Raw genomic sequence first — 11,765 nt, 5'->3', positions numbered from 1 at the left:
ATGAAGCCAGCATAATTCTAATTCCAAAACCAGAAAAAGACACTACAAAGAAAGAAAACTACAGGCCAATATCCTTGATGAACATAGATGCCAAAATCCTGAACAAAATATTAGCAAATCGGATCCAGAAATACATCAAAAAAATTATTCACCATGACCAAGTGGGATTCATTCCAGGGATGCAAGGCTGGTACAATATTCGCAAATCAATAAACGTGATACACCACATAAACAAAATGAAGAAATAAAAACCACATGATCATATCAATAGATGCTGAAAAAGCATTCGACAAAATCCAGCATCCATTTCTGATAAAAACGCTCAGCAATGTAGGAATAGAGGGATCATATCTCGACATAATAAAGGCCATATATGAAAGACCTACAGCCAACATCATACTCAATGGACAGAAACTAAAAACATTTCCATTAAGAACAGGAACAAGACAGGGATGTCCACTTTCGCCACTCTTATTTAACATTGTACTGGAAGTCTTGGCCACAGCAATCAGACATGAAGAAAAAATAAAAGGGATCCAAATGGGAAAGGAGGAAGTGAAACTGTCATTATTTGCAGATGACATGATATTGTACATAGAAAACCCTAAAGACTCCATCAAAAATCTACTAGACTTAATAAATGAATTTGGCAAAGTAGCAGGATACAAAATTAACGTCAAGAAATCAACGGCATTCTTGTACACCAATGATGAACTCACAGAAAGAGAAACTGAAAAAGCAATCCCATTTACCATCGTGCCAAAAAATTGCGATACCTAGGAATAAACTTAACCAAAGAAGTAAAGGACCTATTTGCAGAAAACTACAGGTCATTGAAAAAAGAAATAGAGGAAGATATAAAAAAGTGGAAGCACATACCCTGTTCATGGATTGGAAGAATTAACATCATTAAAATGTCCATACTACCCAAAGCAATCTATAGATTCAATGCAATCCCCATCAAAATACCAACGACATATTTCATAGAACTAGAACAAATACTTCAAAAGTTCATATGGAACCAAAAAAGACCCCAAATAGCCACAGCAATCTTGAAAAAGAAGAACAAAGTAGGTGGGATCACAATACCAGATATCAGATTATACTACAAAGCGACTGTAACCAAAACAGCCTGGTACTGGCACAAGAACAGGCATATAGACCAGTGGAACAGAACTGAAAACCCAGAAATGGACCCAAGGCAATATGCTCAATTAATATTCGACAAAGGTGGCAGGAGCATACAGTGGAGTAAAGACAGCCTCTTTAATAAATGGTGTTGGGAAAATTGGACAGCTACATGCAAAAAAATGAAACTAGACCATCAACTTACACCATACACAAAAATAAACTCAAAATGAATAAAAGACTTAAATGTGACCCGTGAATCCATAAAAATTCTAGAAGAAAATGTAGGCAACAAAATTTCGGACATCATACGGAGCAGAATGTTCACTGATACATCACCTAAGGCAACAGAAATAAAGGAGAAAATGAACACATGGGACTACATCAAACTAAAAAGCTTCTGCACAGCAAAGGAAACAATCATCAAAATGGAAAGGCAACCCACTGTATGGGAGAACATCATTGCCAATGATGTATCAGATAAGGGGTTAATTTCCAATATATATAGAGTGCTCATACAACTCCACAAAAGGAAGACAAAGAACCCAATTAAAAAATGGGCAGAGGAGCTGAATATACACCTCTCCAAACAGGACATACAAATGGCCAAAAGACATATGAAGAAATGCTCAACATCACTAATCATCAGAGAGATGCAAATTAAAACAACAATGAGGTATCACCTCACACCTGTCAGAACGGCCGCCATCAACAAATCATCAAACAACAAGTGTTGGCGGGGGTGTAGAGAAAAGGGGACTCTAGTACACTGCTGGTGGGAATGCAGACTGGTGCAGCCACTATGGAAAACAATATGGTGTTACCTCAAAAAATTAAAAATTGAACTCCCATTTGACCCAGTGATCCCACTGCTGGGAATATACCCTAAGAAGCCTGAAACACCAATCAGGAAGAATATATGTACCCCCATGTTCATAGCAGCACTATTTACCAATAGCTAAGATCTGGAAACAGCCCAAGTGTCCACCAGTAGACGAATGGATAAAAAAGCTGTGGTACATATACACAATGGAGTACTATGCAGCAGTAAGAAAGAAAGATCTCTTATCCTTTGAGACGACATGGAGGGACCTGGAAAGTATTATCCTAAGTGAAAGAAGCCAAGCAGAAAAAGACAAATACCACATGATCTCACTTATATACGGAATATAATGAACATAACAGTCTGAGGAATACAGTAGACCCAGACACATGGAAGTAGGGCACAGACTGACATCCCTCAGAAGAGGGGATGGGGGGTGGGGGGGTGGGAAGAGATAAACCACAGAACTTATATGCATGTATGCATGACCAATGGACATGGACAACTAAGCCGGGGACGGGGCGGAGGTGGGGTGGGGTGGGGGGTGCCAATGGGGTAAAAAGTTAAAATATCTGTAACAAAAAAATAAATAAAAATTCATAATAAATAAATAAATAAATAAATAAATAAATAAATAAATAAATAAAAAGAACATCAGATAAGGAATCAGAAAACCTGAAAGCTGGTCCTGGCTTTGTCCCTACCTTGTTGAGTGAATTGGAATTAAACCACTTAATCTTTTTGCTCTGAGGTTCCTCATCTTTTTTTTTTTTTAAGTACTGTCTGTCCTTGTGGGAGTTTTTTTTAATATGTTTTTATTGATTTTTTAATTTTTTTATTTTTTTTATTTTTTCCACATCTTTATTGTTGGATGTAAAATGTATTACAGATGTTCCACATTTTTCCCCCATTGACCCCCTCCTCCCCACTCCCGCCCCCCTCCCACCTTTTCCCAAACTATTGTCCGTGTCCATTGGTTATGCATATAAGTTCTTTGGTTTATTTCTTCCCACTCCCCCAACCCCTTTCCCTTTGAGGTTTGTCAGTCTAGCAATGAATTTGTGCTTCTTAATCCCTTCACCTTTTTCATCCATTCCCCCAACCCCCTTCCCAACTGGCAACCAACAAAATGTTCTCTGTATCTATGAGAATGTTCCTGTTCTTCCTGTTCATTTTGTTTGTAGATTCCATTGTTGATAGATATGTATTCACTGCCATTTTGTTTGTTCATACAGTTTATCTTTTTCTTTAAAAAGACCCTTCATCATTTCATATAATAACGGTTTGGTAGTGATGAACTCCTTTAACTTTTTCTTGTCTGGGAAAGTTTTTATATGTCCATCAATTCTAAATGACAGCTTTGCAGGATAGAGTAATTTTGGTTGTAGTTTCTTGGTTTTCATCACTCTGAATATTTCTTGCCACTCCCTTCTGGCCTGCAAAGTTTCTTTTGAGAAATCAGCTGACAGCCTAATGGGAACTCCCTTGTAGGTAACTAGCTGCCTTTCTCTTGCTGCTTTTAAGATTCTCTCTTTGTCTTGAACCTTTTGCATTTTGCTGATGATGTGTCTTGGTGTGGGCCTCTTGGGGTTCATCTTGTTTGGGACTCTCTGTGCTTCCTGGACTTGTATGTCTGTTTCCTTCACCAAGTTAGGAAAGTTTTCTGCCATTATTGTTTCAAGCAGGTTTTCGATTTCTTGTTCTCTCTCTTCTCCTTCGGGCACCCCCAAGATGCGAATGTTGGCACGCTTGAAGTTGTCCCAGAGGCTCCTTACACTATCCTCATTTTTTTGGATTCTTTTTTCTTTTTGCTGTTCTGATTGGGCGTTTTTTGCTTCCTTATATTCCAAATCGATGGTTTGCTCCTTGGATTTACGTACTCTATTATTGAAGCTATGTAAATTATTCTTTATTTCAGTTAAAGCCTCCTTCGTTTCTAACTGTGCAGTGATCATTTCTGACTGGTCCTTTTTTATGCTCTTGAGGCCCTCACTGAGTTCACTGAGCATCCTTATAAGCAGTATTTTGAACTCAGCATCTGTTAGGTTGCTTATCTCCATTTCGCTTAGTTCTTTTCTTGGGGTTTTGTTCTGTTCTTTCATTTGGGACCTGTTTCTTTGTATCCTCATTTTGGCTGCCTCCCTGTGTTTGTTTCTGTGTATTACTTAATGAGAGGTATGGGGCTCGCTGAGACCCGATGCTGCTCGTTTGAAAGAATTTAGGAAAAACCTGAAGCAGGATCTAAGACAGGCCAATCCTATGGTTAAGCAAGTAGCAACAGTTTGGGTGGGCTTGAAAGTTGGGTGGGGCGGGGCGGGGCGGGGCGGGGCGGGGCCTCAGGGAGTCAGCAGGGCAGGGCTACCAGTGTGAGCCAGGTTGCTGGAGTCCCAGATATGGTGGCTGTCTGCCGCCCCGGGAAGGGCTCACCAAAGGAACAAAGGCCTCTGACAGCACGTTTGTCCTGGAGAAAGCCCCCTCTCCAGCCCTCGCTCCAGTGCCAAACAGCTCAGTTCTTCCCTGTATTTCTCTGGTGCCCCTCGAGCTGCCTCCCCTCCGAGCTTAGAGGGAGAGAGTCCGATAAGTCCGTGCGCCGGCCCTTTAAGGAGCTGCCTGTGGCTCCAGCCAGGTCAGCTTCCCTGAGCCTCAGTTTCCGCTGGTTTTTCAGCCAGAAGTTATGGGGACTTCTCTTCCTGGCACTGGAAACCTGAGCGGGGACCTGGTGTGGGATGGGGACCCCTCAGTCCTCAGGAAGGACCTTCCCAGCCGCGGGAGCCTCCTGATTTTTATCCGCCACACTTGGGTGTGGGACCAGCCCCTCGCGCCGCCGCCCCTCCTACCGGTCTGGATGTAGCTGCTTTTTTTTTTTTTAATTCCGTAGTTGTAGGACTTCCATTCAGCTTGATTTCAGGCGGTTTTGCATGATGGTTGTTCTGTAGTTTTGTTGTAACTTGGATGTGGTTGTGGGAGAACGCGATACTGCCGCCATGTTCTTATTGATTTTTTTAGAGAGAGAGGGAGAGAGATAGAAACATCGATGTGAGAGAGAAACATTGATCAGCTGCCTCCTGCACGCCCCCTACTGGAATCGAGCCTGCAACCCAGGCATGTGCCCTGACTGGGAATCAAACTGGGACCTCTCAGTCCATGAGGCAATGCTCAATCCACCGAACCACATAGGCCAGGCTTTTTAAAATATGTTTTTATTGATTTCACAGAGAGGAAGAAAGGGGGAAGAGAGAGAAATAAAAACATCAAAGACAGAACATCAACATTGATCAATTAGTTGCCTCTTGTACACCTCGCACTGGGGATTGAGCCCACAACCTGGGCATATGTTCTGACCGGGAATTGAACCAGTGACCTCTTGATACATGGGTCTACACTCAACCATTGAGCCACACCTGCCGGGCTGAAGTTCCTCATCTTTAAAGTTAGGAGCTCCGCCCTGGCCGGTTTGGCTCAGCGGTTAGAGCATCGGCCTGCGGTCCGGAGAGACCCGGGTTCGGTTCCCGCTAAGGGCACCTACTTTGGTTGCAGTTTGTCCCCGACCCTGGTTGGTCGTGCGGGTGGCAGCCACTCGATGTGTCCCTTCACGTCGATGTTTCTATCTCTCTCTTCCTCTCTCTCCCTCCCGCTCTATCTGAACAAAAAATGGAAAAATGTCCTCGGGTGAGGATTAAAAAAAAACAAAACAAAAAAAACCATAAAGTTAGGAGCTCCCTACAGACTCCTCCTGTCTGCTTCCTTGGTTCCATGGCTCTCTGTTCTCTGTTCTGTATCTCTGGTGTCTCCTTTTCTGACAATTCTTTTTCCTATTGTCATAAATGTAGGAGTCACTCAGTGAACTGTCCTTTTTTCTTTTACCCTGTCTTGTAATTTTAGTTACAATCTCTGCAGCGGTTACTGGTGTATCACCCAGATCCTCCACTTCTGTACCGAGGCTTTCCTTTCCCCAGCTTCTGGGAAGGTTGGAAGATGACAGCTCTCAGCAGAGCTCCTCTCTGGGAACTACCTCATGCAAAGAGAGCCTCCTCCTGAAGGTCACATCCCTTCCCTGAAGAAAGCTTGCAGCCAATGTTTGTTCCGTGCAGAAATGAGAAGACTCCGACCCCTGGCCCCAAGGCGGAATAACTTCTGATTTATTTAAAGAATTCTGGTTTTTGTTGTGACTACATTGTGGTTCACTCCTCTTCCAGTTCTACAGGTGCTGATCCTGAGAGCACTCCTTGATAAACCACCTGCACAAAAATCTTCATCTCAGAGTCTGTTTCCTGGAGAACCCAACCTAAGACAGTTGGTGGCAGGAGTTGTTCAAGGAAGCAGACTCTAAAATGGAATTTTGCAAATGGCAAAATTTCATCTTTTTTATGTCTGAATAATATTCTGTGTGTGTACATACTCACATTTATATATATACATATACATATATACACACATACATGTAATGTATATATATCAGATTTTCTTCATCCTTCATCAATTGAGGGGCACTTATGTCTTGGCTATTATTTCATGTCTTGGCTATTTTAAATAATGTTGCAATAGCCCTGGCCGGTTTGGCTCAGCGGTTAGAGCATTGGCCTGCGGTCCTGAGAGACCTGGGTTCGGTTCCTGCTAAGGGCATGTACCTCGGTTGCAATTTGTCCCCAGCCCTGGTTGGGTTGTGCGCGTGGCAACCACTTGATGTGTCTTTTTGTGCATCGATGTTTCTCTCTCTCTCTTTCTTTTCCTCTCTCTCCCTCACACTCTATCTGAACAAAATAATGGAAAAATGTCCTTGGGTGAGGATAAAAAATAAAAAAATAAATAATAATAATAATGCTGCAATAAACATAGGAGTGTATATATCTTTAAGAACTAGTGTTTTCATATTCTTGGTATATATTCTGATGAGAAATTGCTAGATCATACAGTAGTTCTAATCTTTTTTTTTTTTTTTTTTGATGTGAGAGAGAGAGAGAGAAAGACCTTGATTTGTTGTTCCAGTTATTTATGCATTCATTGGTTTATTCCTTTTTTTAAAACTTATCTTTATTGTTGAAAGTATTACAGATGTCCCCCCGGCTTTTTCCCCAATTGACACCCTCCTCCCTGCTCCCATCCCCCTCCTGCCTTCCCCACACTATTGTCTATGCCCATTGGTTATGCATATACACATATAAGTTCTTTGGTTTATCTCCCCAACCCCCTCCCCATCTGGCAACCAACAAAAAGTTCTCTGTATCTATGAGTTTGTTTCTGTTCTACCTGTTCATTTTGTTTGTAGATTCAGTTGTTGATAGATTTGTATTTATTGCCATTTTATTGTTCATATTTTTTATCTTCTTCTTCAAGAAGACCTTTCAACATTTTATGTAATATTGTGGTAATGAACTCCTTAGATTTTTCTTTTTTTCAGTACGTGCCCCTAGAGGGAACCGAACCCAGGACTCTCAGGTCCGCAGGCCAACACTCCAACCGCTGAGCCAAACTGGCCAGGGCTAGCTTTTTCTTGTCTGGGAAACTCTTTATATGTCCATCAATTCTAAATGATAGCTTTGCTTCCTGGCCGGTTTGGCTCAGCGGTTAGAGTGTAGGCCTGTGGACCAGAGAGACCTGGGTTGGGTTCCCACTAAGGGCACGTACCTCAGTTGTGGTTTGTCCCCAGCCCTGGTGGGGTCATGTGGGTGGCAGCCAATGTGTTTCTTTCATATTGATGTTTCTCTCTTTCTCTTCCTCCCTCTCTCCCTTCTGCTCTATCTGAAGATAAATGTCCTCCGGTGAGGGTTAAAAAAAAATTATATGATATCTTTGCAAGATAGAGTAATCTTGGTTGTAGATCCTTGTTTTCCACTACTTTGAATATTTCTTGCCACTGCCTTCTGGCCTGCAAAGTTTCTTTTGAGAAATCAACTGACAGACTTATGGGAGCTCCTTTGTAGGTAATTAACTGCTTTTCTCTTGCTGTTTTTAAGATTCTCTCTTTGTCTTTAACCTTTTGCATTCTGATGATGATGTGTCTTGGTCTGGGCCTCTTTGAGTTCATCTTGTTTGGGACTCTTTGTGCTTCCTGGACTTGTATGTCTGTTTCCTTCACCAAGTTAGGGAAGTTTTCTGTCATTCTTTTTTCAAATAGGTTTTCAATTTCTTGCCCTTTCTCTTCTCTTTCTGGCACCCCCATGATGGGAATGTTGGCACACTTGAAGTTGTCCCAGAGGCTCCTTACACTATCCTCATTTTCTTGGATTCTTTTTCCTTTTTGCTGTTCTGATTGGTTGCTTTTTTGCTTCCTTATATTCCAAATCAATGGTTAGCTTCTTGGCTTTACCTACTCTACTATTATTCCCTGTAAATTATTCTTTATTTCAGTTAGTGCCTCCTTTATTTCTGACTGGTCCTTTTTAATGCTCTTGAGGTCCTAAGTTCATTGAGCATCCTTATAACCAGTGTTTTGAACTCTGTATCAGTTAGATTGCTTATCTCTATTTTGTTTAGTTCTTTTCCTGGAGTTTTGTTCTGTTCTTTCATTTGAGACATGTTTCTTTGTCTCCTCATGTTGGCTGCCTCCCTGTGTTTGTTTCTATGTATTAGGTAGGTTTCTATGTCTCCTAGGCTTCATAGGGTGGCCTACTGTACATAGTAGGTGTCTTTTAGGGTCCAGTGACACAGCCTCCCTGATCACTCCAGCTGGGCCCTCAAGGTGCACCCCTCATGTGGACTATACACCCTTCAGTTGTAAATGAATCTTGATTGCTGTTAGCATGTCAGTGGTAGGGTTTTATTCAGGCTGATCCGCTGCAAGGACTGGCTCTGACCACTAAACACTGACCTTTGACTACCTTGGAGTTTCAGCTGTGGAGAGGCCCACCATACAAAGCAAGACTTACTTTAGCAGGGCTCTGGTACCCACTGAGTGCACTCCTTGAGTGTGTTGTTTGTGGAGGTGGTTGGGTAATAGTGCTTCAACGTGGCCTGAAGTTGTCCACAGGTGTGCTGGCTCTAAGGCAAGGTCAGTCACTACCTGTGTTCTACCCGGGGCCACCCAGCATAAGCTACAAAGTGTTCTGCTGATGGCTGCTTCTTGTGCTGGGCTTGGAGGTGCCCAGGCAAAGCCAAGCTGTGAACCAAGGCTGGCTGCTTCTAGTGCCAGGCCTGGGGCCACTTAGCAAGAAGTATGGGTTTTGCTGAGGCCTGATGCTTCTTGTTTGAGAGATTTTAGGAAAATCTGAAGCAGGATCCAAGACAGGCCAATCCTATGATAAAGCCACTGGAAATAGTTTGGGTGGGCCTGAAAGTTGGGTGGGGCAGGGCCTCAGGGAATCACCAGGGCAGGCAAACAGTGTGAGCCAGGTTGCTGGAGTCCCAGATATGGTGCCCATCCATTGGCTAATTCTTGTTTGTGCCCTGACCAGGGATCAAGCCTACAATCTTGGTATATTGGGACTACACTCTAACCAACTGAGCTACCGAGCAGGGTCTTCTAGTCTTAATTTTTTGAGGAACCTCCATACTGTTTTTCAGAAAAGAAAGGGGGTGGGGAGAGGGCAAAGTGGGTTAAGGGGATTATATATATGGCAACGAAAGGAAACTAGAGACTTTGTGTAGTGAGCACTCAATAGAGTATACAGATGTTGAATTATAATGTAGTATACCTGAAAATGATATGTTATTAACCAAAGTTACCTCAATAAATTGAATTTTAAAAAATGGGAATTTGGAACTGGACTACCCATCTGCCACCTGACAACGAGGACCCCATCACTGGTGGTGGGAGGCACCCTACAAGCTCCTGACATGCAGAGTAACTGTTCAAGTTTTCAGCAGTGGTGAACTTGAATGGAATACTAGTGGAGGAAGATGCACTAGCTTTTGAGATATTGGGGGAAGTCCTAACCATAAGGGCAATAGAATCAATGGCTCTTTCTGAGTGTCACTGATGCTTGGGAGAAAGACATCAAAACTAAGAGTGATTAATCACCAACTGAAGGCCATGTGTGAAATCCAGAGCGCCTCTTTGGAAGCATATGCAGAGACTATCATCTCCTGCAGCCAGAGGGCAAAAGAAGCTTAAAATATGGAACCGTAGATTTAATTATAAGAGTAGCAAAACTCCAAAGAAATTTTAAAATTCCAGTCTGCTGTGCCAAAGTCAGGGCCCTGACTAGGAAGAATTACAATCTTGAGAGTTGGGATGGAAATATTCAGGTTGATGAACTCAAAAACCTTGAAACTGCAGATCCCTCTAAACCCTTTGGGCCAGAAGAAATGGCCAACTGCTCCTGTTAAAGACAGGTACTGCCACTTGCTTGTAAATAAAGTAGAGGCTTCTCAATCTAGATAAGAAATCAAAGAAGGATTTTTGCACAATAATGTAAATGCCTATAATTCCATTGAACTGTACAGTTAAAAATGGTTAAAATGGTAAAATTTATGTTATTATATTTTTCCAGAATAAAAAAAAATCCTGCACATGAATCTATCTCCCTTCAAGTATTTTTTCCCAGGGAACCTAACCTAACCACCTCCATGAATATGGCAAAGATTGCTAGCTTCCACCAATATTTGTCCTCTCTTTCTCCTTTTTATTTATTTTTTAAAAGATAAGATTGTGGGGTTTTTTTATTTTTTATTTTTTCCTTTATTGATTTTAGAGAGAGAAGAAGTGAGAAGGAGAGAGAGAGAAACATAGATGAGAGAGAACATTAACTGACCGCCTCCTGCATGCCCCCCACTGGGGATCAGGCCCACAACCTGGGCATATGTACTAACCAGCGACCTCTTGGTGCATGGGTCGATGCTCAACCACTGAGCCACACTGGCCAGATTTTTTTTTTTTTAATATGGAACGCTTCACTAATTTGCGTGTCATCCTTGCACAGGGGCCATGCTAATCTTCTCTGCATCATTCCAATTTTAGCATATGAGTTGCCGAAGTGAGCACTTTTTCTCCTTTATTATTGGAACTCAGCCTGAGACTGCAAGCAGTCTTACAGCTGGCTATGGGATGTGAGACATGTGACATGAGCCACTTCCTGGTCATGCTCTTAAATAGGCATACACTCCACTTGTCTCTGCTCCTTTCTGCTGGCTGGGAGGTGAATGTGATGGCAGGAGCTGAAGCCAGAGATAGAAGCCATAGGCAGAGGATGAGAGCCATTCTACCAAACCTAGACCTACTGTCTCTGGGTATTACCTAAAACAGAAATAAACTGACATATTGGTTAAGCCACTGAATTTGAGGTTTCCTAATGTGTCCTAACATGTTGGATAATTCCAAAACCTGACTCTTTTCACACAAGCTCCTGTTTTTGTTTTTGTTTTTTTATATCTTTTATTGACTTTTAGAGAGGAAGGGAGAGGGGGAGTGAGAGAAACATGAATGGGAGAGTGAAACATCGGTTAGCTGTCTCCTGCATGCCCTCTCCTGGGGATTGAGTCTGAAACCCAGGCATGTGCCCTGACCAGGAATCCAACTGGTGACCTTTTGGTACACAGATGACACCCAGCTGAGCCACACTAGCCAGGGTGCACAGCTCCTGTTTTGTATGTCCAGATTTTATTTTCATTTTTTATTTTTTAGAGGAAGAGGAAGGGAGAGAAGAGTTAGAAACATCCATATGAGAGCTATACATCAGCTGCCTCCTGCATGCCCCCTAATGAGGATCAAGCCCACCACCTAGGCATGTGCTCTGACTGGGAATCAAACCAGGATCTCTCAGTCCATGGGATGATGCTCAATCCACTAAGCCAGAGCGGCCAGGCCATATTTCCAGTTTTTAGACTCAGCATCTCCGCACCATAATTTATCCTAATGCTTCCTAAACTTTGTTCCTTA

The 11,765-nt window shown here is 42.4% G+C and overlaps 1 non-coding gene across 1 annotated transcript; it reads right to left on the bottom strand.

Annotated features, from left to right (window-relative positions):
* Positions 1 to 10,764: 10,764 nt before the first annotated feature.
* Positions 10,765 to 10,871, bottom strand: LOC118631352. Its single transcript, XR_004959822.1, has one exon. It is a non-coding gene; the product is annotated as a U6 spliceosomal RNA (small nuclear RNA).
* Positions 10,872 to 11,765: the final 894 nt, after the last annotated feature.

This window comes from Molossus molossus, unplaced genomic scaffold (genome assembly GCF_014108415.1).
Source record: "Molossus molossus isolate mMolMol1 unplaced genomic scaffold, mMolMol1.p scaffold_m16_p_15, whole genome shotgun sequence".
NCBI lineage: Eukaryota > Metazoa > Chordata > Mammalia > Chiroptera > Molossidae > Molossus > Molossus molossus.
This window is presented reverse-complemented; position numbering and strand designations above follow the sequence as displayed.